Here is a 12,404-nt window from a genome sequence, read left to right on the forward strand (position 1 = left end):
CGATTAAGGGATCTGACATTCCACGCTCCGATCCGTAAAACTTCCATAGTCAGTGCAATTCTTAAAATAGCCTTGATAGCCCTAGAGGGCAGGCACTGCATTGCTGGGAAGCATGTTCTCTAGAAGGCAATGGAGAAATATGAAACACATAAGAGATGAAGCTCACCGAGATGGTGAAACGGCTGCTGTAATTCCAATGGAGAATCATGCTATTGGTATCCTGTTAGGGTATGAAGGGACGAAGGAAGCATGTCATGCCCCAGGCGTCACCTGTTGTCACCATTTGCAGGATATGGCACCAATACACATTAGTTCTGAATCGGCGTGTGTGTGTGTGTGTGTGTGTGTGTGTGTGTGTGTGTGGGGAGGGGGAGAGAGGATCTGGTGACATAGGCGCCACCAGGAACTCTGCGTCACGTACAGAGTCAGAACCAGTGGAGTCTGCAAAGTCATATGACCAGCAGCCTTTGACTTCTTCAGCCAATTGCTGATATCTTGTAGCAGATCAGCAGAAACCTGGGTGTCCAGAAAGACCCCTTCCTGGTGAGGGATGCCACAGCAGAGTGCAGCTTCATCGGTTGTGGTTTGGCATCCCCGACAGGAGGGGGGAGTCGATGCCTCCAAAATGGGTGTGGGGGGAAGCAGTAGCAGGGGGTCCTCAACTATTAGAGGAATAGGTGTAGTCAACCTGCCCTGAGGGCCCGATATAGAAGGCACAAAATACAAGGGTTCTATTGCTAGAGCGGATGACATCATAGCCATATCATATGTCATCATTATACATGCAGGATGTCATCATTATACATGCAGGATGCTATCAATTATATGTCTTCTTGATCTTTTGATAAGTCAGTTGGTCAAAAGCTTTGTATTCTTGCACACAGCTGATAAAGATGGAGTAGGGGTCAGGTACAAAGAAAATTTGCGTGCAAAATCTGTCCAGTCTCTACAGACAGTGCTAAAGTTACGACGCGAAGACATGTGCCCAAACCTCACTTTGAAGTACCACATGAGAGGGGGTAAATACAGTTTCACATCACATCGGTACACAATAACCCTGACCTTTTCAGACTATGAGTTGCATTCAAAGGCCATGATGAAAACCCCAGTAACAATCCTATTTTCCCTTGACCCTACTGGCACAATGGACAAAATGCATACTGTCACTCCAAAATGGCATATAACTCACCATCAGTCCATTAGTCAGTAAAACGTGGTTGCAGCTGAAGCTCATACCTTGTACCATATTAAGACTGTTGTGGGGGGTGGTGGTTACAGGAACCTAGTTTGTCAAGGCAAGCAGCACTCATGATAGGGCAGGGGATGTCATTGAAATCAGAACTGAACCAATCATAGTTTTCAAGATTACTGCTACTTCCCCTTTATGGCCATGAAGGAGTCCCCGTCAGCCCTAGAGCAAACCAAGTATGGAAAGGGAGGGGAGGCGATTTCTATCCTTGTCTCTTAGCCCTACTCTCCTCCATTTGCATAGCCAGGAAGTCAGCATTTTGGTGTCGTCTATCTCTGCATTGTAAGAACCTTCACCTTCAGAAGAGAGTGCTGGTGCTTGCAGCCACCAGCAGAAAAAAGCTTAATCCATGCCCTTTGTGAGTCATCCACCATGGTGCCACCAACTTGGGGGGGGGGGGGGCTCTCCCCAAGGGTGCCACCCAGCCCTAGCAACAGCTACCTGGCCAGTGATCTCTTGCTCTGAGCCTCGGGGCCCCAGCCATTACAGGCACATACTCTATGGCATATGTGGGAAATTTCCAGTTCAGGCAACAATAGTGTGATCTCTACCTCGTCACGGGGCTACCACAATGCATAACTTGACAAGCTATGACTGAGCCATACATTCATTCTTCTGAATGGCTCACTGGTTGAACTAAAGCAGCGGTATAAAACTGGTTATGCAAAGTATGTATATCCTCAGATGGTATCTCCACCCTCTAGTATACGTGGAGACATCTCAAGAGTTACATCAAGTTTAAAATAAGCATTATACATTTTATTTAATTACATACTGAATAGATTAATTCTTCTTTTCATCACTTGTAACTGATTAATATACTGCAGCATATTTAGTTGTGCCAGATGAAATTTATGTGCAATTAATCAAACTGATGTACTGTTGCATACAAAGTTGAGTGTGAAAGTTCCCTTACGATTATGTGAACAAGAAAGAACCCCTATCAAATTTTTGCAACAGTTTGAAATCATTTTACTGGAAATATAAATGAAATGAGCATATGGCATTGTTGGCCGGGAGGCCCCATGCGGGGGAGTTCGGCCGCCGTATTGCAAGTCCTTTTTAGTTGATGCCACTTCGGCAACTTGCAAGTCAATGAAGATGAAATGGTGATGATGGACACACAACACCCAGTCATCTCGAGGCAGAGAAGATCCTTGACCCTGCCGGGAATCGAACCCAGGACCCCGTGTGCGGGAAGTGAGAACGCTATCACAAGACCATGAGCTGTGGATCACTGGAAAGATTTGAGGATTTTACTGGAAAGGTTTTGATGATTTACATAAATTAAAAATCATTAGAATCTAGCTTTTACACACTAACTCAGCCCTTTATTTAGGGGGAAAGTAAGTAAATTGTTCAGGAAATTATGACACCAACTAGGAGCCTCCAAGTAACACCCATGCACACAAACCTATTTACACTTCACATATTGGTACTTCAATTTCACATACCTCTAGCCACTAATGTAAACCATGTGTAACTAAGTTTGCATGCTTCTGCACCACTGGGAGCAACAATATGACTCTAGAATGAGATTTTCACTCTGCAGCAGAGTGTGCGCTGATATGAAACTTCCTGGCAGATTAAAACAGTGTGCCGGACCGAGACTCGAACTCGGGACCTTTGCTATTTGCAGGCAAGAGCTCTACCATCTGAGCTACCCAAGCACGACTCACGCCCCGTCCTCTCAGCTTTACTTCTGCCAGTATCTCATATCCTATCTTCAAAACTTTACAGAAGCTCTCCTGCGAACCTTGCAGAACTAGCACTCCTGAAAGAAAGGATATCGCATGGCTTAGCCACAGCCTGGGGGATGTTTTCAGAATGAGATTTTCACTCTGCAGCGGAGTGTGCGCTGATATGAGTTCGAGTCTCGGTCCGGCACACAGTTTTAATCTGCCAGGAAGTTTCAACAATATGACTCGATGACCATGCTGCATTCAATTCTGAGTGGAAACAATTCGTTGTTTTGGTGCTGTTACATCATCACTGCTGACAGCACTCCTATTGCCTGCAATTACTGTTACTGTCAGGCATTTATTTGCTTTTTATTTAGTGCAAGTAAGTAGCTTTTGGTTCATTTTTTCATCCATATTTATGAATACTGCATTTGCTTAATGGTGAACTTTGTGCCTGGATCAAAATTTCGAAATGATAAGTTGCAGGGGAATGGGGAAAATCACATGACTGTAAAATTCAATGTGATGTACAATATCTGCAAGGATAATTTATTTTCTGAAACTATATTAATTAAAGAAACCCGAAGAAAATTAACACACGATGACAAGTATTTTTTGCAAAAACATACTTCCCACAAATGATGGTATATGCTTAAAGATCACCAAGTCGTTAAACTGTTAAAAAATATTCGATCTTATACGCTTTCTGTTAATGGCATCTCAACATTTACTGAAAGAGAATTATCGGTGATGACTGCAAATCAGCAGGAAGGGATGGAGGGAGGGAGAAAGAAGGGCAGAGAGCACTTCATAAAATTTAAATGTAGCGCAAGGTATTAAACTTCTAAACGTACCAAAAATTGATATTTAATGTCAACAGTACAAGAAAGTTGTATTTACGTAAACAAATACACAAATTTTGAAAATATTACATTTATAGAAATAGATCTTTCCTACTTCTCCTTGAAATAAGGTATCTTATTTGTGTCTAAAACTGTTGGAAACTCAGTCATAGCTCACTTATGACTGAAAAACTATGCAAGTGAAATGAATCAAACCCAGAGGCTTAGTGAAACATTACTGTAATTTACATAGTTGATAGAGACTTGTCAGTCTGTTGTCTCCACTGAGTGAAACCATTCAAAATATGGAGAGTGACTGAAAAACATTCATATAGCTGATATGGCCATGAAGAATAGTAGTTTCATTCAATTGAAAAAACTAAGTGAACGAAAAAACAAAAGACTCCAGAATATGTTGACATAACCAGACCCATCCACTACCCAGGACCCTGTCTCTCACGCACGCACACACACACACACACACACACACACACACACACACACACACACACACAAAAGAGGGAGGGAGGGAGGGGGGTAATAATAATAACAACAACAATTCCCGGATTTCCCCCAGAGTGAAAATACACTTTTTCCATTTTAAGTGACAGTATACTTTTCCTCAGAACAGTAAAACTAATCAATCTTTTGAATGGTTATGGTTTTATACACCGGTGTAGAATTTCTGGCTATTTAGAAAACTAAACTCAGTAAAAAAGAACCTTTTGGAACAATCTTTGATGTGCAGCAACATGTAAGCTGCATATTTTCATATTACGAAAGTATAAACTTGGATTCCACCAAACCAGTTGTTACTTCCCGAAGCATTGAAATCGAGATGCGTTTTTGTAATAGCTCATGTCACGTGATCTCGTCAGACGATGACAGCGGATATTCAGAGCATAGGTCATGTGATGTAGTCAGCCAATAGCAGTATCACTTAAGTAGCGCATATACACAAATTGGAAAAGTTAATATACATATACGTAGTGTTGCTACAAGAAAATAAAAGCTTTCACACATGTGTAGAATTAAACACTTTGTTTCAAATAAATTGACTGCCTCAGCGGAAAAGATTAATAAAAGCCAAATTTCTTTAGCAAACTGACAAAAATAACTTCATTGTTCTGCAAGGCGATTAATGTTTGACTGTCAGAAAGGTGGAAATAGAACAAAATCTGAAACTAATAACATATTTTAGCCTTCCGTAATTATGTGAATGTATTTTAATTAACTTGATAGCTCCTGGCCAAAGAAATCCATTTTGCTTTCATTTGACGTGAGAGCAATAAACGAAAAGGAAAAAGCAAAATAACTAAACGTAAAAACGGATCACGTGGAGACTATCCACCTCCCCACTACAACACAGACTGCTGTGTGCATCAGCACCAGATCAATGATATTTCTGAACCACGGCAATACTAGATAGTGCTGCCCCCACCCTCGTACCCCCTTGAGCGTTTGAGAAAGGATGCCAAAAGTTAAAGGAAAAAATCTACTTTTCAAAAACATGTCCGTTTGTAGTTTCTTTCTGAAGAGTCTGACATATAAAACATACGTTCGAGGAAATGTAAAACATGTTATTTGGTCATAAGTGCGCCAAAGTTCAGTGCCACGCCTCTTGCGCAGCCTTCTTCTATCGCACGTCATTGTATTTCGCTCTGTGGAATTCAAACGTATAATATTTTGTAATGGACGCCATCAAACTATAATCACGACAATGGAAATGAGAATGTCCAGTAGTGTCTCTCCTGCTCCCAGTTTGGCATCCAGTGCCGCCCCCCCCCCCCTTTTTTTTTTTTTTTTTTTTTTTTTTTTGGGGGGGGGGGGGGGGGGGGGGAGAGCACCCGCAATTAATATTGGATGGGATTATTTGTAACCCGGAGAACAAGAGCTCTTCAGAAAATTTTTACCCTGTATTGCCCATTAGCTAATAACTTGCTTTTTCTTGTGTAACATAAAATTAAATATAGGATACATGAAACCAATAAAGACAAATGACAATCAAGACAGTACACATTTCTTCAATCCCTAAGTCCTAGCATTTTCTCTCTCTCTCTAACCTTGCTACAGCTTTACATAGCATGCTTTCCTTTCTGCAAAAGACTCTATTACCTCATCAAACATTTTGCTACATCAAAAATTGAAATGTCTTTGTCTACTACTGAAAAAGCTGTTAATACAAACAGTACGCAAAACTGGTGTGTTTTCTCGATCTGATTATGTGTTTTTTGTCGCTGTCAGCTAGATAAAACGAAATAGGCCTGTCTAATATGGCAGCAGTTGTAAAACACAGTGAGAGTTCACAAACCTCTTGTCGACCTCTGTTCATGAGTCTGGATATTCTGACATTGCCCTCTCAATATGTATATTCCCTATTGTCGTTTCTTGTTACCAATATTAGTTTATTTCCAAGAATAAGCAGCTTTCACTCTGTTAATACTCGCCAGAAATCAAACCTCCATTTGGATCCGACTTCCGTAACTCTTGTGCAAAAAGGTGTGCAGTATACTTCTGTATCCATTTTCAATAAGCTGCCACTCGAATTCAAAAATCTTAGCAGTAATCCACGCGCTTTCAAATCGAAACTGAAGAGTTTCCTCATGGGTCACCCCTTCTATTCTGTCGAGGAGTTCCTTGAAAAATTAAGCTGATTCTTATTGTACTGCTGATAGCGTTTACTTAAACTTATGGACTGACTTTTTTTCCAGTTCATGAACATTTATTTTTATCTGTTATTATTTTTATGTTGTAAGTTCATGTACTGACACGTTCCATGACCTTGGAGATTTGCTCCTCAATTTGGTCCTACGGAACTTGACATGTAAATAAAAAATAAATAAGTAAAATAAACAAGACTGTTTTGGCACAAATAGTCACTTTTTCTAACACGTCAGAATATAATTCACGAAATACCAATATCAAATGCCTATTAGGCCTACTACAAGGAAAAAGCTTTATGTTCGGAAATTGTTTCACATTTCACTCATACGCTCCAGCTTCTCAAGCATGAGATCGAAAAGTAGTAGTATGAAATTTTTATATAAATTTGGAATCGTCATATTCTTCCATAATTTGTCTGATGTCCCTGTTTCTTCTCCTCCCTCATTCTAAAAAACAATCTTGTCATCACTAATTCTGTAACTATTCCTGCCAGTGTCAAAACTTATTCTCCAGATAACTTCACCAACCCTGCCACAATCAACGGCTTAGTTTTCCCGCGTTTATTCTCCGGTTAGGTGTTATTATGTGTTCCTACAATGCGTTTTCCACGCTACTCGCAGAATAGAACTTAGGCGGCTGAGGCCGGGGTCTGTACAGCTGGCCATTAGTAATGTAGCGATCTGGACAAAAATTTTCTATCAAAATTTCATTTTCTTCAATGCACAGAGATTACATATTATCTTTTTTACCTGTTATTCATTTATTTCCACTGTGGTTGTCTGAATCTATGGATTTCGCTGGTAATTATAACAACATTGATCATTCGCAAACCCAGTCAACTTCATAAGCAAACAGTGATTGGCATTCACCCATTCGGCTTTATTCCGCTCAGCTCGTGTAGCCCCGTCCCCTTCTGACTGCAGGGAAGTTTATTTCGAGATGCAACGGGGATTTCCCTGGCAGAGACATGACGTACACTATGCACACATTCAAAAATAAACTTATGATTCATTCAGAAATAAACTTAGAATACATTAAAAAATGTTCAAGAACTAACAGGGATACATTTCAAAATCTATGAATAATCGATAGACCAACGTGCGCTGGATACTAGGCGCTTTGTGACCCAAGGTTTTTTTTTTTCCTCAAGCATAAGAATTTGGAGATTATTGTAAGTGTCTGGTCCTCAAAGAGTTAAGTGTTAAATGAAAGTCAAACCCCCTGTGATTTAAGAAATTCATTGCACATTCTCACACATAACATAATTAATCTTGCGTAAAAGGAAATTTACTTTGAAAATAATGCTTTTCAAAGACTCATCCGCAGTATTTTCTCGCGACTTCTTAAGACATGGGTTCGTTTCAAAAGCTGCCAGAGAGTGACCAGAAAACAGGCGTTACCATGTGTAGGCAGCTACAATGATATAGGAAGTCACTCTGTTCGTAAACACGTAGCATTAAGAGATCTTACATGAGGCCATAAAAGAAATATGTATGACATCAGAGGATACTCCAAGGGCACACGAATTTCGTAAACCATACTAAAATGCATAATTTAGCTTAAAGGACACATTCATATGTCCAGCTTCACAATGAAGTAGGCCCCAACCTGATATTAAGCTTTTTCAGTACTGTATTGTCTCATTTTGGTTCTTTATTATGGCATGATGCCATGCATGCCCGAAGACAAAAATGTGCACTTTAAATTCAGTGAACAATTGGAACTAGCCAATAGTGTGGAATGAAACACTTCGTTTCTTACAAATTGACTGCACCTGTGGGAAAAGTTACTAAAAGCCACATTTATTTAACAAATTGACAAAAATAACTTCATTGTTGTGCAAAACAATTAATGCTCGACTGTCAAAAATGTGGAAATAAAATAAAACCAGAAAACTAATAACATACTTTAGCCTTCCGTAGTTATGTGAATCTATTTTAATTCACTTGATAGCTCCCTGCCATAGAAATTTGTTTTGTTTTCATTTGGCGTGTGAACTGTAAACGAAGAGGAAACAGCGAAGTCACTTAACATAAAATAGGTCACTATTCCCTTCCCCACTACAACCCAGACTGCTCTGTGCATGTTCGAATCTGGCAGCTTGGGCACACCAGAAAAATTTTTCTGGGTAGCATAACTGCTTCTTGCTACTGCTGCAGCCACACTTCAAGCACTCATTCAGAAGCGGGAGAAGGCATAGTTCATATGCAACACAACTGTGCATGCACATGAGCCTGCTGGTAACTGCTCAAAATGAACTTAATGTAAATATCTGTGATGTCGCACTCATTGGAAGCTGTTTGTTGTTATAGGGTATTCCACAGTCTTCATCCTAAAGCCCTTAACACATTTTTCTTTTGCCAGGCACTTATGTGTGCACTGTGTGTTGTTTTAAATGGCACATCTCCTTTGCAACTTAAGTTTTATTTTGGTTTTATTCTCTTGTTTACATTTTATTGCTGCAGGGGAGTGCAGCACTGGGAGGCTATGCTGGGAGTGAGACAGGGAAGAGAAGAGAAGCGGAGAAGGAGAAAGGACTATGGAGGTGTGGTGGGGGATAGTACCTACATGTGAGAATGGGATGGGAGTAGGGAAGGGCAGAGAGATAGAATGACAACATAGACTAGGAGGAGAAAATGCCAGTGAGAGGACTGAAGAAGGTGGTAGCTGATTTATGGGACAGGTCTTGCATCTAGGTCATTTACAGTGGTACAAGCCAGGGCAATGGGTTGGGAACACACAAGAATATGATGTAGGTTGGGTGGTTGCCAGAATAACACTGTAGGAGGGGTGATGAGGGTATTTCTCATTTCAGGGCACAACAACAGGTAGTTGAGAGACTGGTGCAGAATGTGATTCACTTACTCCAGGCCTGAGTGCTGCTGAGTCATGAATGCCACTGAGTCACAGGAGGGCACTCCTTTATGGGTATGTGAAAGAAATTCACTACTGGCCATTAAAATTGCTACACCAAGAAGAAATGCAGATGATAAACAGTTATGAACCATGGACCTTGCTGTTGGTGGGGAGGCTTGCGTGCCTCAGCGATACAGATAGCCGTACCATAGGTGCAACCACACTGGAAGGGTATCTCTTGAGAGGCCATACAAATGTGTGGTTCCTGAAGAGGGACAGCAGCCTTTTCAGTAGTTGCAGGGGCTATAGTCTGGATGACTGACTGATCTGGCCTTGTAACACTAACCAAAACAGCCTTGCTGTGCTGGTACTGCGAACGGCTGAAAGCAAGGGGAAACTACGGCCATAATTTTTCCCGAGGGCATGCAGCTTTACTGTATGGTTAATGATGATGGCGTCCTCTAGGGGAAAATATTCAGGAAGTAAAATAGTCCCCCATTCGGATCCCCGGGCGGGGACTACTCAAGAGGATGTCGTTATCAGGAGAAAGAAAACTGGCGTTCTACGGATCGGAGCGTGGAATGTCAGATCCCTTAATCGGGCAGGTAGGTTAGAAAATTTAAAAAGGGAAATGGATAGGTTAAAGTTAGATATAGTGGGAATTAGTGAAGTTCGGTGGCAGGAGGAACAAGACTTCTGGTCAGGTGACTACAGGGTTATAAACACAAAATCAAATAGGGGTAATGCAGGAGTAGGTTTAATAATGAATAGGAAAATAGGAATGCGGGTAAGCTACTACAAACGGCATAGTGAACGCATTATTGTGGCCAAGATAGATACGAAGCTCACGCCTACTACAGTAGTACAAGTTTATATGCCAACTAGCTCTGCAGATGACGAAGAAATTGACGAAATGTTAGATGAAATAAAAGAAATTATTCAGATTGTGAAGGGAGACAAAAATTTAATAGTCATGGGTGCCTGGAATTCAGCAGTAGGAAAAGCGAGAGAAGGAAACGTAGTAGGTGAATATGGATTGGGGGTAAGAAATGAAAGAGGAAGCCGTCTGGTAGAATTTTGCACAGAGCACAACTTAATCATAGCTAACACTTGGTTCAAGAAACATGAAAGAAGGTTGTACAGAGTTTCAGGGAGAGCATAAGGGAACAATTGACAGGAATGGGGGAAAGAAATACAGTAGAAGAACAATGGGTAGCTTTGAGGGATAAAGTAGTGAAGGCAGCAGAGGATCAAGTAGGTAAAAAGACGAGGGCTAGTAGAAATCCTTGGGTGACAGAGGAAATACTGAATTTAATTGATGAAAGGAGAAAATATAAAAATGCAGTAAATGAAGCAGGCAAAAAGGAATACAAACGTCTCAAAAATGAGATCGACAGGAAGTGCAAAATGGCTAAACAGAGATGGCTGAGGACAAATGTAATGATGTAGAGGCTTATCTCATTAGGGGTAAGATAGATACAGCCTACAGGAAAATTAAAGCGACCTTCAGAGAAAAGAGAACCACTTGTATGAATATCAAAAGCTCAGATGGAAACCCAGTTCTAAGCAAAGAAGGGAAAGCAGAAAGGTGGAAGGAGTATATAGAGGGTCTATACAAGGGCGATGTACTTCAGGGCAATGTTATGGAAATGGAAGAGGATGTAGATGAAATGGGAGATACGATAAGAGTTTGACAGAGCACTGAAAGACCTGAGTCGAAACCAGGCCCCGGGAGTACAGAACATTCCATTAGAACTACTGACAGCCCTGGGAGAGCCAGTCCTGACGAAACTCTACCATCTGGTGAGCAAGATGTATGAGACAGGCGAAATTCCCTCAGACTTCAAGAAGAATATAATAATTCCAATCCCAAAGAAAGCAGGTGTTGACAAATGTGAAAATTACCGAACTATCAGTTTAACAAGTCACGGCTGCAAAATACTAACGCGGATTCTTTACAAACGAATGGAAAAACTAGTAGAAGCCGACCTCGGGGAAGATCAGTTTGGATTCCGTAGAAATGTTGGGACACGTGAGGCAATACTGACCCTACGACTTATCTTAGAAGCTAGATTAAGGAAAGGCAAACCTATGTTTCTAGCATTTGTAGACTTAGAGAAAGCTTTTGACATTGTTGACTGGAATATGCTCTTTCAAATTCTGAAGGTGGCAGGGGTAAAATTCAGGGAGCGAAAGGCTATTTTAAATTTGTACAGAAACCAGATGGCAGTTATAAGGGTCGAGGGGTATGGAAGGGAAGCAGTGGTTGGGAAGGGAGTGAGACAGGGTTGTAGCCTGTCCCCGATGTTATTCAATCTGTATATTGAGCAAGCAATAAAGGAAACAAAAGAAAAATTCAGAGTAGGTATTAAAATCCATGGAGAAGAAACAAAAACTTTGAGATTCGCCGATGACATTGTAATTCTGTCAGACAGAGCAAAGGACTTGGAAGAGCAGTTGAATGGAATGGATAGTGTCTTGAAAGGAGGGTATAAGATGAACATCAACAAAAGCAAAACGAGGATAATGGAATGTAGTCAAATTAAGTCAGGTGATGCTGAGGGAATTAGATTAGGAAATGAGAGACTTAAAGTAGTAAAGGACTTTTGCTATTTGGGGAGCAAAATAACTGATGATGGTCGAAGTAGAGAGGATATATAGTGTAAACTGGCAATGGCAAGGAAAGCATTTCTGAAGAAGAAAAATTTGTTAACATCGAGTATATATTTAAGTTTCAGGAAGTTGTTTCTGAAAGTATTTGTATGGAGTGTAGCCATGTATGGAAGTGAAACATGGATGATAAATAGTTTGGACAAGAAGAGAATAGAAGCTTTTGAAATGTGGTGCTACATAAGAATGTTGAAGATTAAATGGGTAGATCACATAACTAATGAGGAAGTATTGAATAGGATTGGGGAGAAGAGAAATTTGTGGCACAACTTGACCAGAAGAAGGGATCAGTTGGTAGGACATGTGTTGAGGCATCAAGGGATCACCAATTTAGTATTGGAGGGCAGCGTGGAGGGTAAAAATCATAGAGGGAGACCAAGAGATGAATACACCAAGCAGATTCAGAAGGATGTAGGTTGAAGTAGGTACTGGAAGATGATG

General features: G+C 40.7%; 1 protein-coding gene across 2 annotated transcripts in view; it reads right to left on the bottom strand.

Annotated features, from left to right (window-relative positions):
- The window catches only part of LOC126177131 (negative elongation factor A-like), a 159,358-nt gene that overhangs the window by 50,617 nt on the left and 96,337 nt on the right, over window positions 1-12,404 (bottom strand). The window lies entirely within an intron of this gene.

The sequence above is a fragment of the Schistocerca cancellata genome, chromosome 3 (genome assembly GCF_023864275.1).
Source record: "Schistocerca cancellata isolate TAMUIC-IGC-003103 chromosome 3, iqSchCanc2.1, whole genome shotgun sequence".
In the NCBI taxonomy this organism is placed as follows: Eukaryota; Metazoa; Arthropoda; class Insecta; order Orthoptera; family Acrididae; genus Schistocerca; species Schistocerca cancellata.